Source organism: Dasypus novemcinctus, chromosome 16, assembly GCF_030445035.2.
Source record: "Dasypus novemcinctus isolate mDasNov1 chromosome 16, mDasNov1.1.hap2, whole genome shotgun sequence".
NCBI lineage: Eukaryota > Metazoa > Chordata > Mammalia > Cingulata > Dasypodidae > Dasypus > Dasypus novemcinctus.
This window is the reverse complement of record NC_080688.1, coordinates 39220173-39233561: the sequence shown is the minus strand read 5'-3', so window position 1 is coordinate 39233561 and position 13389 is coordinate 39220173. Positions and strand designations below refer to the sequence as shown.

The 13389-nt window shown below is 41.3% G+C and overlaps 1 protein-coding gene across 1 annotated transcript in view; it reads right to left on the bottom strand.

Moving 5' to 3' along the window:
* Positions 1-13389, bottom strand: part of LAMA3 (laminin subunit alpha 3) — a 273948-nt gene that overhangs the window by 216806 nt on the left and 43753 nt on the right. The window lies entirely within an intron of this gene.

The following is a 13389-nucleotide window of genomic DNA, read 5'->3' as shown; positions in this document are numbered from 1 at the left end:
CTTATCTGGCTTGAATTATGAACCCTGATGTTCTGTATATTTCCCAAAGAGCCTGCTTTGACAATGAACACAGCTGTTAAACAAATCTACATTATATGTTAGTGAGAGAGGATTATCCTCATCCCTCTAGGCCCCTAACCTCCAGGTAACAGGTTTAGCAGTGACTTTCTGAAGATGATGCCCCCACCTCTAAGAGCCGCTAGCCCACTAGAGCCACTGGAACAATGACTCATCTAGTCAGGGAGAGAGAAGGTCCTCAGACCCTGTGGGACCCTCTTCTTTCCTGGAAGACAATAAGGGAGAATCATCTTTATAATTTTCCCGTACAGTAGTATGGTAAGAGTCATGTATTCTTTTAAAAGATTTATTTATTTATTTCCCCCTGCCCCAGTTGTCTGTTCTCTGTATCTATTTTGCTGCATCATCTTCTTTGTCTGCTTCTGTTGTTGTCAGCAGCACCGGGAATCTGTATTTCTTTTTTTTTGTTGCATCATCTTTTTTTTTTTTTAATTTATTTCTCTCCCCTTCCCCCCTCCCCAACCCTGGTTGTCTGTTCTCTGTGTCTATTTGCTGCGTCTTCTTTGTTCGCTGCTATTGTCAGAGGCACGGGAATCTGTTTCTTTTTGCTGCTGTCATCTTGTTGTGTCATTTCTCCATGTGGGCGGCGCCATTCTTAGGCAGGCTTCACTTTCTTTTGGCGCTGGGTGGCTCTCCTTACAGGGCACACTCCTTGCGCATGGGGCTCCCCTATGCGAGGGACATGCCTGAATGGCATGGCACTCCTTGCGCGCATCAGCACTGCGCATGGGCCAGCTCCGCATGGGTCAAGGAGGCCCAGGGTTTGAACCGCGGACCTCCCATGTGGTAGACAGACACCCTAACCACTAGGCCAAGTTCGCTTCCCAGAGTCATATTTTTTTAAAAAGAAAACTAGCTAATGTAAACTTTCCAAACCTAGAAACTCTAGGGCAATTGTTCTCAAACTTCTTGCTCTCAAGTCCCATAAAAATTATAGAGGACCTCAAAAAGATTTTGTTTACATGCATCATATCTACCGATATTTACCATATTAAAATAAAAACTGAGACATTTTAAAAATATGTTAATTCATTTTAAATAACAATAATAAAGCCATTTGTGTTAGCGTTAATAACACATTTTTATGAAAAGTTACTATGTTTTCTGAAATAAAGAATTTTAGTGAGAAAGTGGTATTGCCTTACATTTTAGCAAATCTCTAAATGTCTGGATTAGTAGAAGGCAGCTGGATTCTCATCTCTGTTTCTGCATTAAATCTGTTGCCAATATATTGCTTTGGCTGAAGAGTTTGAAGAAAATCTGACTTGCTATAGCTCAGTGGTAGAAAAAGGAGGATGTCATGGCTTATGAACCAACTGGAAGGTCTCGGGACCCCCATGGGTTCTCAGGCCACACTCTGAGAACCTCTGCCTAGGTCAGAGTGATTTACCCTTTGCTCTGAGAAGCCCCTTTGGTCATTTCTCTGAGAAAGGAAGAATTGTCACACCAGTTACTGAAAACCCTAAGTTCAGTCAGTTCTGTCCCAAAGACTTGCCTTTTGATCTTGAACAAAAACTGTTTACCTGGGCTTAGGCTAATACTTTCACATTGTCTACCAACACTTGAAAAAACTGTTTCAACCTCATGGAGAAAAACTAATTAGGAATCATAAGGTACTCTGAAAACCATACAGCAATACATGAAGATAGTGTTAATAATTTCCAAAAGATACATACTGATATTACTAGTGAAGGAATTCATAGGAAACTCAAGAACTCCTAGTATGGAAAATCAAAACAGATACCTTCCCCTTAAAACTATTTGCACATCTCTCTCGGACCACATCAAAGTAAGAGCACTTGTAGATATGCGACTAAGATAGAGTATAAATGAACGTGTTTGGATACAGGAATCACTCAATGCATTCTTAACCTCTTCCATGAACTCCCACAATAGCCCATGCACACCCAGAAACTATTAATTTAATAGTTTTAATGACGGTTGTGTTCCAGGAGTCACATTAAGCATTTCACAAACTCTAAAGTGGGGCTTGATTAACCCCCACTTTTGATGAGATGGGAAGAGTGTGGCTCAGAGGCTAAAGCACCTGCCCGCATCACGCAGGTGTAGGACTCTGGGACTGTGTGTTTTCCACCTGAGGGGCATCGGCTCTGCCATGACCTGATAGGTACTTGATAATTGACCTCTTTCATCCTCAGTGAAGTAAAATATCAGAGAAGTAGCAAAGAAAAATTCCATGATAGGGAGCCTGGGGGTGGGGGCCTATGGTATAACACATCTCAGGGGTTATTTGAATGCTTTGGTTTAGCAGAGTTGTACTTTCTGCCACTATCAACTTAAATAAACTAAATTTCCTCAGTGGCTCAGAAAGGAACCTCCCTTTGTTTCACTTCATCCTGTTCCAAGGTATCTGTGATGCCTTTGAAGCAGAGTAACAATTAAAAATCCAAAATCTAGAAGCAGGTGGAGGCACCAAGCTTGTTCCAGGAGCCTGCCACCGGGCCTAATCTGACGATCCCATTGATTCCACCAGCTCACCTTTCAGCACCTGGCAGGCAGGACATTCCACTCGAAAATGTGTCCCTCCCATTTTTGTCTTAGGGACCTCTTTCTGAGACTCTCCGAAGTACATTTTTGTGCCCTGAATATTAGTAGGCTACATTTGGCTTTTCTGATTCCATTTGTACCAACGGGCCATATGTTTTATTGATTACCACACTGTAGGTAACTTGCAGCCAAGTCTTTCCCAGCTCAGTCGCAAATCTCTGAGACTTGCAGGTTCAAAATGTCCCTGTGAGGCAGAGTAAGTGGATCCAAAGTGGATTCATAGCCTGGTTCATGCATGTTCAACCAACAGGTATACACTTATATTCTCTTCTGCTTGGTAAGTTCACATTAGATGCCTTTTAAATGGTTCCATATGTTAAACTCCTTTCTTAGTATGTTACTTATGTTTACTCTTGGACCACTCAAAATACTTCAAAGCACACAAGTGACACTTGAGACTTACTGATAGAAATGAGGGCCCTTTGGGAAACTAGAAAGCGCCAGGCTATGAAGTCACTACAAAATAGAATAGCAAAGGCAGAGTTGCGCATTTGCAAAGAAATGATATTTGGGGATCAAAGATAAGGGGGCAAATGACCAAGAAGGGCTGAGCTGAATGCAGTCTTTTCTCCACATGCTTTTGTAACAGTGTAAACCCAAAATGGCCTCAGGTTTGTTATTTGATCCTTTAGGTAGAGATACATAGTAGTCTTTTAGATGATATAATAAAGCAGCTAATAATCATAAAAGGTAGAGTGTGAGGCACTTTGACTTAAAAAGATTTCAAGGTGATTAGTGGGGGAGACAAGACAGTCTGATCTTTGTTTACATTCTCAATGTTCATCTTTATGATAGGCTCTGAAATAACAGCTTGCCACTGTCCATCTTCTATTCATTTCAGGGCCTTCCCAGAGTGAACATAATAGGTGCTCAGTAAATGCTATGAATGAATGGATGAATGCATGATTCTTTTAGTTTTAAAAAATGTATTTGAATGTATGTGCATGTGTGTAAATGCATATGTGTGTGTGACTTTTATATAAATGTTTTTATCAGGAAAGTTGCAGGTTTACAGAAAAATCTTGCAGAAAGTAGAGTTCCCATCCCCCCCCCTTTAATTAACACATTTGCATTAATGTGGTGCCTTTGTTACAATTGATGAAAGAATATTATTATGGTATACGATTAACCGTTAAAGTTGTGTAGTTGCCACTGAGTTCAGGTGGTGGGCACACATTGGCGAGCACAGAGGCAGAGGTGAGCCCGTAGTGACCCTGTCCTGGGGTGGGAAGAACTGCTGAGGGTGTGGCAGGATCAAGTCCCCTGGGAGCCATCCTTGCCCTGTCACCCACCAGCTGTGTGACACTAAGTGCATCACTTATCCACCCTGAGATTTTATTTCTGTGGCCATAAAACAACAAAATAATGGCAAAAAATATATTTGTTAAGTAAATGGAGGGACAATAATCTCTACTTCATACACTTCTTATATTCTTCTGCTAAAAGAGCATTTATCATGTTTTTGCAAATATTTTGTTTTCATATATTATTCATACCAGACCTTGGAATAGCTACTTAATAAATACTGAGTTGAAATTAAATGAAAAAATGAGATACGTGAAAGTATAAAATATTATGCAAATGTGTTTAAAGGGACATCAAGATAAACTTATTGTTTAACTATATAGCATCAAAAAAGTACAAGTTTGTGAGGGTGACAGTAGTCTGTTAATAGCTTTACAATTTAGTAAAATAAATACATTATTCCACAAAGCAGGATTTTCTCATTTACTTTTCCCAACTTTTTATTTTGAATAATTTTCAAGCCTACAGGAAAACTTAAAGAACAATAACACAATACCCATGCAATTTTCATGTAGACTCACCAACTATTAACATTTAGCCACATCTGCTTGCTTGTGTGCATACTCGAGCTCTATTTCTCTTTCTCTTTTCACACACTCACACCATATTTTTTTAATATTTGAAAATGTTAGACATGTTGTGAGAACTTCATCCTTAAATACTTCAGCATGTATCTCCCAAGAATATGGACATCCTCCTACATAAATTCAACATTTCTATACATAAGAAATTTTACCGGTTTTACAAAAATCTAATTTATATACTATCCATATTCAAATTTCCTGAATGCCCTAATTAATATCCTAGGTATTTTTTTCAATCCAATATCCAATCAAGGATCATATATAGCATTTAGTTGTCAAGTCTCTTTTGTCTCCTCTAATCTAGAGCATTCCCCTTAAATTTTTTGTCTTTCTTGACGCTGACATTTTGAAGAGTCCAGGCCTTTCTACTGTAGAAAGTTCCAGAATCTAACCCTTTCTGATTATCTTCCATGATTTGATTCAGGTTATGCATTTTGGCAAGAAAGCTGCATAGGTGACATCTCCTCCTCAGTGCATCACCTTGAGAGGTACATGTCACCAGGTTGTCCCGTTACTGGTGATGCTCAGTTTGATCATTTGCTTAAGGAGGTGTCCACCAGATTTCCCCATTGTAAAGTCACCTTTGTAATTAATAAGTTACCTGTAGGGAGACATTTTGAATCGTTTATTTTTATTTACCAAATGACAATACTCCCTACTATCCACATATAAAATGTAAACACAACTTAAGAAAATAAATCACAAAATAAGAATACAAACAGATTTACTTTGTGGTTGGTGCCCATTTGAAAGACTTATCCAACGAGCTAAGCATATAGAAAAATTTTTTCATTGTGAAAGAAAGATGCAGATAGAGTAACATTAAATTCCACTTTAGTAACCTTGCTTGAAATCTTTTTACAATCCTCATCAAAACAATCAAGGTCAGTGATGAAAATATAACTGCTGGCCTGAAAAAAAGATCCCTTTAATCCTGATCCAAAAAGCACACCTGCCAGTGGCTCAGCTAGGGCACCTCTATCTGCTGCTTTATCATCACCTGTGCTGTAAAAAGTGGTCCCTGGCACCATCAAAAAGGGTATACCTGCTTTGAATCCACAAAGGAAAGTCACTTTGGCCCTCAGTTCCTTCATTCTCACACTGGCTCCCAGAAGCACTTGCTCACCTGGGAGGAGGGAAGGTAGGCCATTCCAGAAGCTTACAGGAAGGAATGCAAGAGGTCCCAAATCAACCCCTCGCCCAAGGTAAGAACCTTCACCTGAGCATCTGCTTTTGTAAGGAAACTCATTGCACCCTTTGGAGTAGCACAGGTACCTACTCTTTATCCAGGTGACAGCCTGACCAGTATTTCAATACCAACTCCACATTCTCCTAGGGTTTTTTAAGGAAGGAAGAGTCAAGTCAGCAAAGATGGTTGGAGTCTCTACCTTTCTAGTTAAAAATAACCCCAATAGCCTGAGAAATAAATTCCCTAAACCAAAGTGTAATATAGAGATTTGAACCACAGCAATAACTGAGAAAATGACAAGTCCACTATTTTTTTAATGGAAAATGTCAAGAAAAAAATGGAAAAGGTAAAACACTTTCATCTGATAGATTTTTAACTCTGGAGGAAAAAAAAGATTTGTGACATATGGCATAATTTTTAGTCCTTGCTTACTTTTAATTATTAGTCCCTAAATAGACTCAAAGTGAAAATCTTGAGACTAAAATATGTCACTCAAGAGCATTTTAGCCACAACTAATGATCTACAAAGAGATTCGGTGTTGGTGTTAAGTAAGCTGAAGCCCATTGGAACCCAAGAACTTGAAACTCAATTTCATAATTATTTAATCCTGCTCTCTGTTGCTACACTCAGCTGTCAGGGAATATTTTTTATCGATCTAGGGCTGCTTCTCCTCGTAAAGTTCACTTTTTTTCATTCCTGCTTTTTTTTTTTTTTTGCTAATTTACAAGAAAATTAGGTATGACATTTGGTTCATTCACTGCACTGATAAGTAGTCTAAGAATTTGTCTAACAAACGATACCAAACAAGGAAATTATATAGTCGTGTTCTTCCAAGGCAAAGAGATCAACTAACTCACCTTTAATAACCAGCAACCAAGTTAGCTAACTCCTCCTTGAATCTATTTGTATATTTTTAGACTAAACAACTAAAAATATAATTTCTATAATTGATTTCCTCCATGACAGACTTCCATAAAATATTTCTCAATCACAATATTTTGTCCTAAATCTGATTCCAAATTATGTTATCATTTTTCAAAGATAAGTCCAACTCTTCCATAATATTAGTCTTTGCCTTTCAGCCAATACCTATAGAAAGAGCCCTAACATTTCTGGTCTGTACTCATAATGGTCCTTTCCTATTTAAAAGTGTCCTCTCTCTTCCTTTCTCTATTACTTCTTTCTTAAAGTTCAGCCTCCATGTCTAAATCAGAGCTTTGCGTAGACTAAAATTATCCTTTGGGTTTTGTTTCCGATGCCCTTACTAATGACAGGGCACTTCAAAGACCTTTTTGGCTACAGTCACGTATGTCTACAGGCATAATGACAGTCACTTAAATTGGCACAGCACATTCGTTTTTTATTAGCACATTCATTTGTGATGAACTTTAAGTTGAAGTGTCATTCCAAATCAGCTTGCCTAGAGATGCAATAGTCCCCCTTAGAACTTACCCATCAGCCAGTATGCACCCTGCTGTGTGTTCTCAAAGGAGTAATGCCACCATCTAGGGTGTCTGGTAAATTTAAGGAGATGTCTTATCGGTCGTCACAGTGACGAGCCCAGAGATGGTAAGAGACCACATGTCTACAGACGCATTACCCTGCACCCTGAGAAAGTTCACAGGCCAGCTCCAGGATGGGAGTGTGTGCTCTGGGAGTGTGGGGGAGGCACACTGCCATCTAAAGTAGGCTGGAGAGGTGGCCCACGGTGGAGGGGTTTGGTTTTTGTTTGGTTGGCTGGTTGGTTTGACTTTCAAAGACACGAACACCCTTCCCACTTCATGAATCTTGCTGGTAATAGAACCCACCCCCACCTTTAGAAGCTGAAAGTGCCGCCTTTTCCAACCGCCCTGGGAACTGAGGGTGCACAGGAATATGATTGGGGCCCCGCAAATTGGAGGTCAAGATTTTGCATCTAGAACAAGTGATGTAAAAAGACAGGAACATTGAAGTCATCTTTCTAGAAGCAGCTGGTTTCTAGAGGCAGCAGCTGGTCCCCCTCAGGGTGTGATGAGTCCAATGACTCTCGGCACCGGCTGTAGACACGTGCGCCCATCACAGCGGCACACACCCCAGGTGAGCTTGGGGTCTGTTCGGCTGTGGTTCTGGCTGGCCTTCCATTTTCTGAGCCTGATTCTCCATGCCCCTTAAACCCCAGTTCCCACTCCACCTCTGTTCTTTCCACGCTCAGAAGATTACTTTTTTTTCTTACACTGGCAAGATTAAAACTACCCAAAAGGAATTCCCTTGTCTTACCTTCCTAAATATATGCATCTGTGGGATCCTCTTCTTCCCTCCGCACCGGTGGAGGTCACAAGCCAGTCCACCCCCTGTGCTCTGGAGGCCATTCCCTCCTGCCCTCTCTGGGATCTGCCCCATCAGCTCCCACCTGAGGATCAGAAACTGTTTCCATCCACAGCCTCTTCTAGCTCCCACCTGATCTCTTTTTCCATCACACACCTCCTCTCCACAGAGGGCCACAGTGTTGGCTTGTTCCTCTCAGTTATTTCTGACTCCCACCTCTTCCCAATTCACCCAGGGTTCAGTTATCAGCCCTTGTCTCACCTCACTTCTTGCTCTATTGCTTTGAATTACACCAATGACTCCCAACTTATACATTAAGTCCAGATCCCTCACATAAACTACAGACCTGTGTTTCCAAATCTACTTGATAGAGCCACTTAGCCCAGCACCTAGCAAGTGCATACAGGGGAGCAGGTGCTCATCAAGGTCACAGCCACGTTCAAGGATACATGCCGAGGACATTTGAGCAGATGCTTAATGAAGGAGGAAGGAATGAGAGTAGGGATGTAGGATGAAGGAGGGAAATAAAACAAAGCAAGAGAGGGGCTGTACAAATGGAATGGATGATAATGTGCTATGAACTGAGAAGTATGATTATTTCATCGCCTTGAAGCAGGGTGGGTTCTAAAATTCTCTAACATCTTCCTAAGGAGATATAAAGATACAAAACTAAATAGTGATGAACGTACAATTCTGTGATTATACCAAATGCCATTGGTTGTACACTTTAGATGGAATGTCTCGTTTAGGAATACATTTCAATAAAATTGATTTTAAAAACTAAATGGAACATCAGTCTTTAGTGATAACAAAATATATATTGCCATGTGTTATGGTCAAGCGACTTGGCAAACCTGTGGAACCTAGAAACATTCATCAGCACCTTCTTCTGTTTCAGGCCAGCTGCAGGAGTCACTGCTTGTTCAGGGAGGAGAGGAGATGGCATGACTGGGGCAAGCCTTATCAATGCAAGCACAAGCAAGCACATGCACCCTGAAAAAGAATAATTTCCTTCTTGTGGTTTTGGCAACCATAACTGAAATGTTTTACTCATTCCTACTGGCTAAGAGAAGCAGGTACATTACCCTGCCTGACTTGTAAAGAGAGAAGATGGCTTCAACTTGAATTGCAGTTCAGCTGCCAGGATCCCCAGGAATAAATCTCCTGGGAAACTCTGGGACTTTCTGAGCTTTAATGTATCAATTTGAATAGGTTGATCCCTGCCCCTGCTGTCTGCTCAGATCCCAGGGCCCTGCCTTATAGTTCCATGACCTCGTAACCTTCTAGCTGCCTCCTCCCTTGGCATTCTTTTCAGGATGATGAGACCCTTCCATAAGGCAAGTCCAGGACTAGTCGTTTCTTGAAACTTCTGGTGGAGGAGAGCACAAAGGTCTAAGGATGGCTCCATTGGAGTATCTCTTTTAAAAAAAAAATAAAAAGTCACCATTTATTTAAAAAAAAAAACAACCACCAAAAAAAAACAGTGTATGCTATTGAAGTCAAGTCAGTATCAAATAGATATGATTGATACATATTTAGGATGTTAAATTTATAACCCCATGGTAACCACAAGGAAAATACATGAAAATTATGTCCTGATAGAGTTGAGAAAGGACTCAGTATGGTACAATACAAAAATCAAATAAATGTGAGAGTAGACATTCATGGAAGAATTGAGGAACAAAAAAGGTATAAAGTTTACAATAGCTAAATTGCAAAATGGCAGAAGAAAGTCTTGCATTATCCTTGCTGAGTTTAATTGTAAATGGATTAAACTCTTAAGTCAAAAGGCAGACATTGGCAGAATAGATAAAAAGTATAATCCAACTATATGATGTCTACAACTGACTAACCTTAAATTCAAATGCCAAACACATAGGAGGTTGAAAGTGAATGGATGGAAAAAATACATATCCATTGGAGTATCTCATCACCATAGTTCTATCAAAATATCTGGCTTTCTGTTTAGGGAATTCTAAAAGGAAATCTTTGCTTTTTTCTGCTCCATTCCAGAGAATCAATCTGCACCTGCCTTTGGTCCACAACCAAGGACTTGAGGGTGGTTAAAGAGTCATGCTTGGTTAGAATGGAGCCTGTGTCCATCATCATGGGCTGGTTGCATTGTAGTAGCAATCAATGCCGAAATCTCAGTGATTTAAAATGATAAAGATCTCTATCTCACCCATGCTCCAGGTCTGCTAAGGGTGGGCTCTATTCTAAGTCTTCCTCATTCATGGACACAAACTATGAAGCCTCTACTATCTGGATCATAACTGGGGCAGACGGAAGAGAACATGTTGCATCATGCTCAGAAACCATCCCATGGCCATGCTTTACTTCAAAGAAATGGGGAAATCAGCCTATCTTGAGTCTGGAAAAACTGGAAATCCTGGTGAGAAAAAAAGTCTTTTGCTGGAAATGCAGATAATGATGCTTAGAGGACTCCATTCCATACCAGTTGTGCCCCATTGTCCCCGCTAAGGTGGAAATCAATGGTGGTAGAAGTTGAGATTTCAGACATGTGTCCTTTCTCCTTTCACCCACATTCTCCAAGCTGGCCATAGAGGGTGTCTATAGCTGAAACAGAGGTGCTCAGTCACTTATGTGCAAGCCAAGCTAAGGGACAAAAATGATACTGCAGCTTTCTCAAAAATGTGCATAAGAAGCAGCTGGGGAGCAATGGTTAAAATGCAGGTTCCCAGGGTACGCTTCTTGATGTTCTAATACAGTAGGTCTGCACTGAGGACATGCTCCATCGTTCTACTGGACTTCCTTACAAAACTCAAATTTGAAAACAAAATTACTAAGAATTTCAAGATGGCATTAAGCCTAGAGCATGAAATTCCCTTTGAGTCCAGGGATTCAAGGATCCACTTTGAGATATTCTAGCCTAAAGACAAGTTCACCCAAGTGAAGCAGGCAATCAGGAAAGGTCTCAACTCCAAGGACTAGGACAAGCAATCAAACAAGAGTCTGACAGTCAGCACTGCTCCAAGCAGGAAGTCATTCTGTGTTCTAAAATTGGATATCAAGACTTTCAGATGAAACAAGACTCTAAGATCCAGAAAGATGATTGGGATGGACCGGTAGGCATGACCAAACATCCTGGTTGGCCTGACACTGTCCTGATCTTAGCACTAAATACCTTGCATCCCAGAAAACCCATCAGTCCCAGGAAAACCAGAACACTTGTTCACCCTACGACTAGGGCCTAACATTGACCCAACAAATTCCTACTGATCTTTTAAAGAGTAAGGGAAAGTCACTTCCTTGAGAAACCTTCCCAACATATCCCAAGCAGAAGGAAAACCTCCCTCCATGGTGGCTACATCTAAGCAGTATCCTAATTCTTGATTCATGCATTCAACTCCCCAGAAAAATGTGAGGGCCCTATCACAAGGACTGGTAAGGAGAAGAGGGGTAGGGAGGACCCAGTGACTGAGGTTGATGTGGAGGGCAGATGACAGTGGGGCACTAAATCAGCTCAAGGCCAGCCACATGCCATTCACTTAGTTAGAAGCCTAGGGCTCCTCTGCTTTGCTCCCTGGGCTACAGATTGATCCCTAAGTCTGGAACTCTCTTTGCTGGAATTTGTGCCCTAAGCTTAATAAATCCAGGGCGAAGAGACAGGAAAGCTGGGCAGGCGGTTGCCATGGAAAGAGGAAGGAGATAAAGGTGACACATAAGATCCCTCACAGAAAAAGAAGAAATAATCAAATAGAATTATTAAAATAATAGTAAGAAGGAGGAGGTGGAAAAGAAGGAAAGGTAAGAGAAGGAAGAGGAGGAGGAGGAAAGAAGGAAGAAGAGAAGGAGTAAGAGGAGGAGGAATAGGAGAAGGAAGAGGAGAACTAGATTTTGTAGAGGATTTAGTGCACGCCAGATACTAATGCTTCCATGTTTTTAGCCTTTACAACCCCAGTACATGAGTACAATTGTTATTTTTTTGTACAGATGTAGAAACTAAAGTTTGGAGATGAGCAACTTGTCTGTAGCCACACAGTGACTAAGTAACAAAGCAAGGACTCAGCCCAACATTTGTCTGATTCTAGAGACTGTACTCTTAAGCAATTAGCTCTCCTGCTGCCTCAGACAGCAACAAAATCTGATGGGGCCAAGGCAGGGGAGTATGATGTTGAAAACGTTCTCGGCCTGCAAGTTCTTACACCCAGGAGCCTCTCCTCCCTGTGGGGTTCTGCCAGGGCAGGGCCTTGCTTCCCAGCCTGATTTTCCAGCCCCTGGGTGCACCACGTCTAAGAAAGCCCTTTGTGCTTATTGATAAAGCAGGAGGAATATAAACAATGACCTGGCTGTGACAGAGTTTCGCCCCAATCTCAGGGTCAGCTTGTCCCTCACGTATTGTGTCCATTAACACTCTCAGGGCTGTTATGGGAAGCTTTTCCCACTCCTCCTCCTTGACTCTGTCTTCTTGTTCCAAGGCCCTTGCTTCTTCTTCACTCCCCTTCCTGGCCCTGACCTCAGCCTTTGCCTCAGCTCTTCAGTTCCCAATGAGGCCTGGGGTTGAGTAATGTGCCCCTCTAGCCCCTTGCTACTCAGAGTGTGGTCCATGGACCTCAGCATCACTCAGGAGCTTCTTAGAGATGCAGAAGCTAGGGCCACATCTTGGACCTTCTGATGTGAATCATTATTTTAATAAATGATTCAGATTTATAATAAGGGTTGAGGAGCACTGGCCCAGCCCATAATATATGGACTTCTTTCCTCCAGGAGCACATTGCCAGTGCTGCTCTGTCTGCTATGGAAACCTAGCCCCAAGTGTAATTTTAAGCTGTATTACCACTCCCAAGAACCTTAGCTTTTAATAGCTTTATCCCCAGATAAAGGAGAGGTTGGAGGGTGGGTAGCTTGCTCTGCATCCTTAAATCAACTGCTGCCAAACCATGTCTATAGGAAGTCAGCCCTGCTTTCCCTGCCAGTGGAGTATAGGTCTTCTCCATGCCATGACTACAGACCAGTGTGGGGACAAAATAAGTATCTTCAGGTCACCAAGTTACAATCTCTTTGTGCAGGTCTGTCTGCCAAAGGGTAAGACTTTGAGTGAGAAATTTCAATGCAGAACATGCTTTATTGAGCCCTGGTTGTCCTCCAAAGTAAGCAGTAACACTTAATGAGCAGAAATAACAGCTACAAAGAGGCACAACGTGGGTGGGAAGGGGTCTTTTTAAAGAATGCCTTGAGACATAATGTGTCACCATATGAACACTTGAGACAAAGCCCTATATATTTAGAAACTGAACCCACTCTTCAACATCAACACATATTATTACCCTATTTTCACTGGAAACACTTAGGAGCAAAAGAAGATATCTGGTAAAGAAATACTACAATAGCTAATGAGA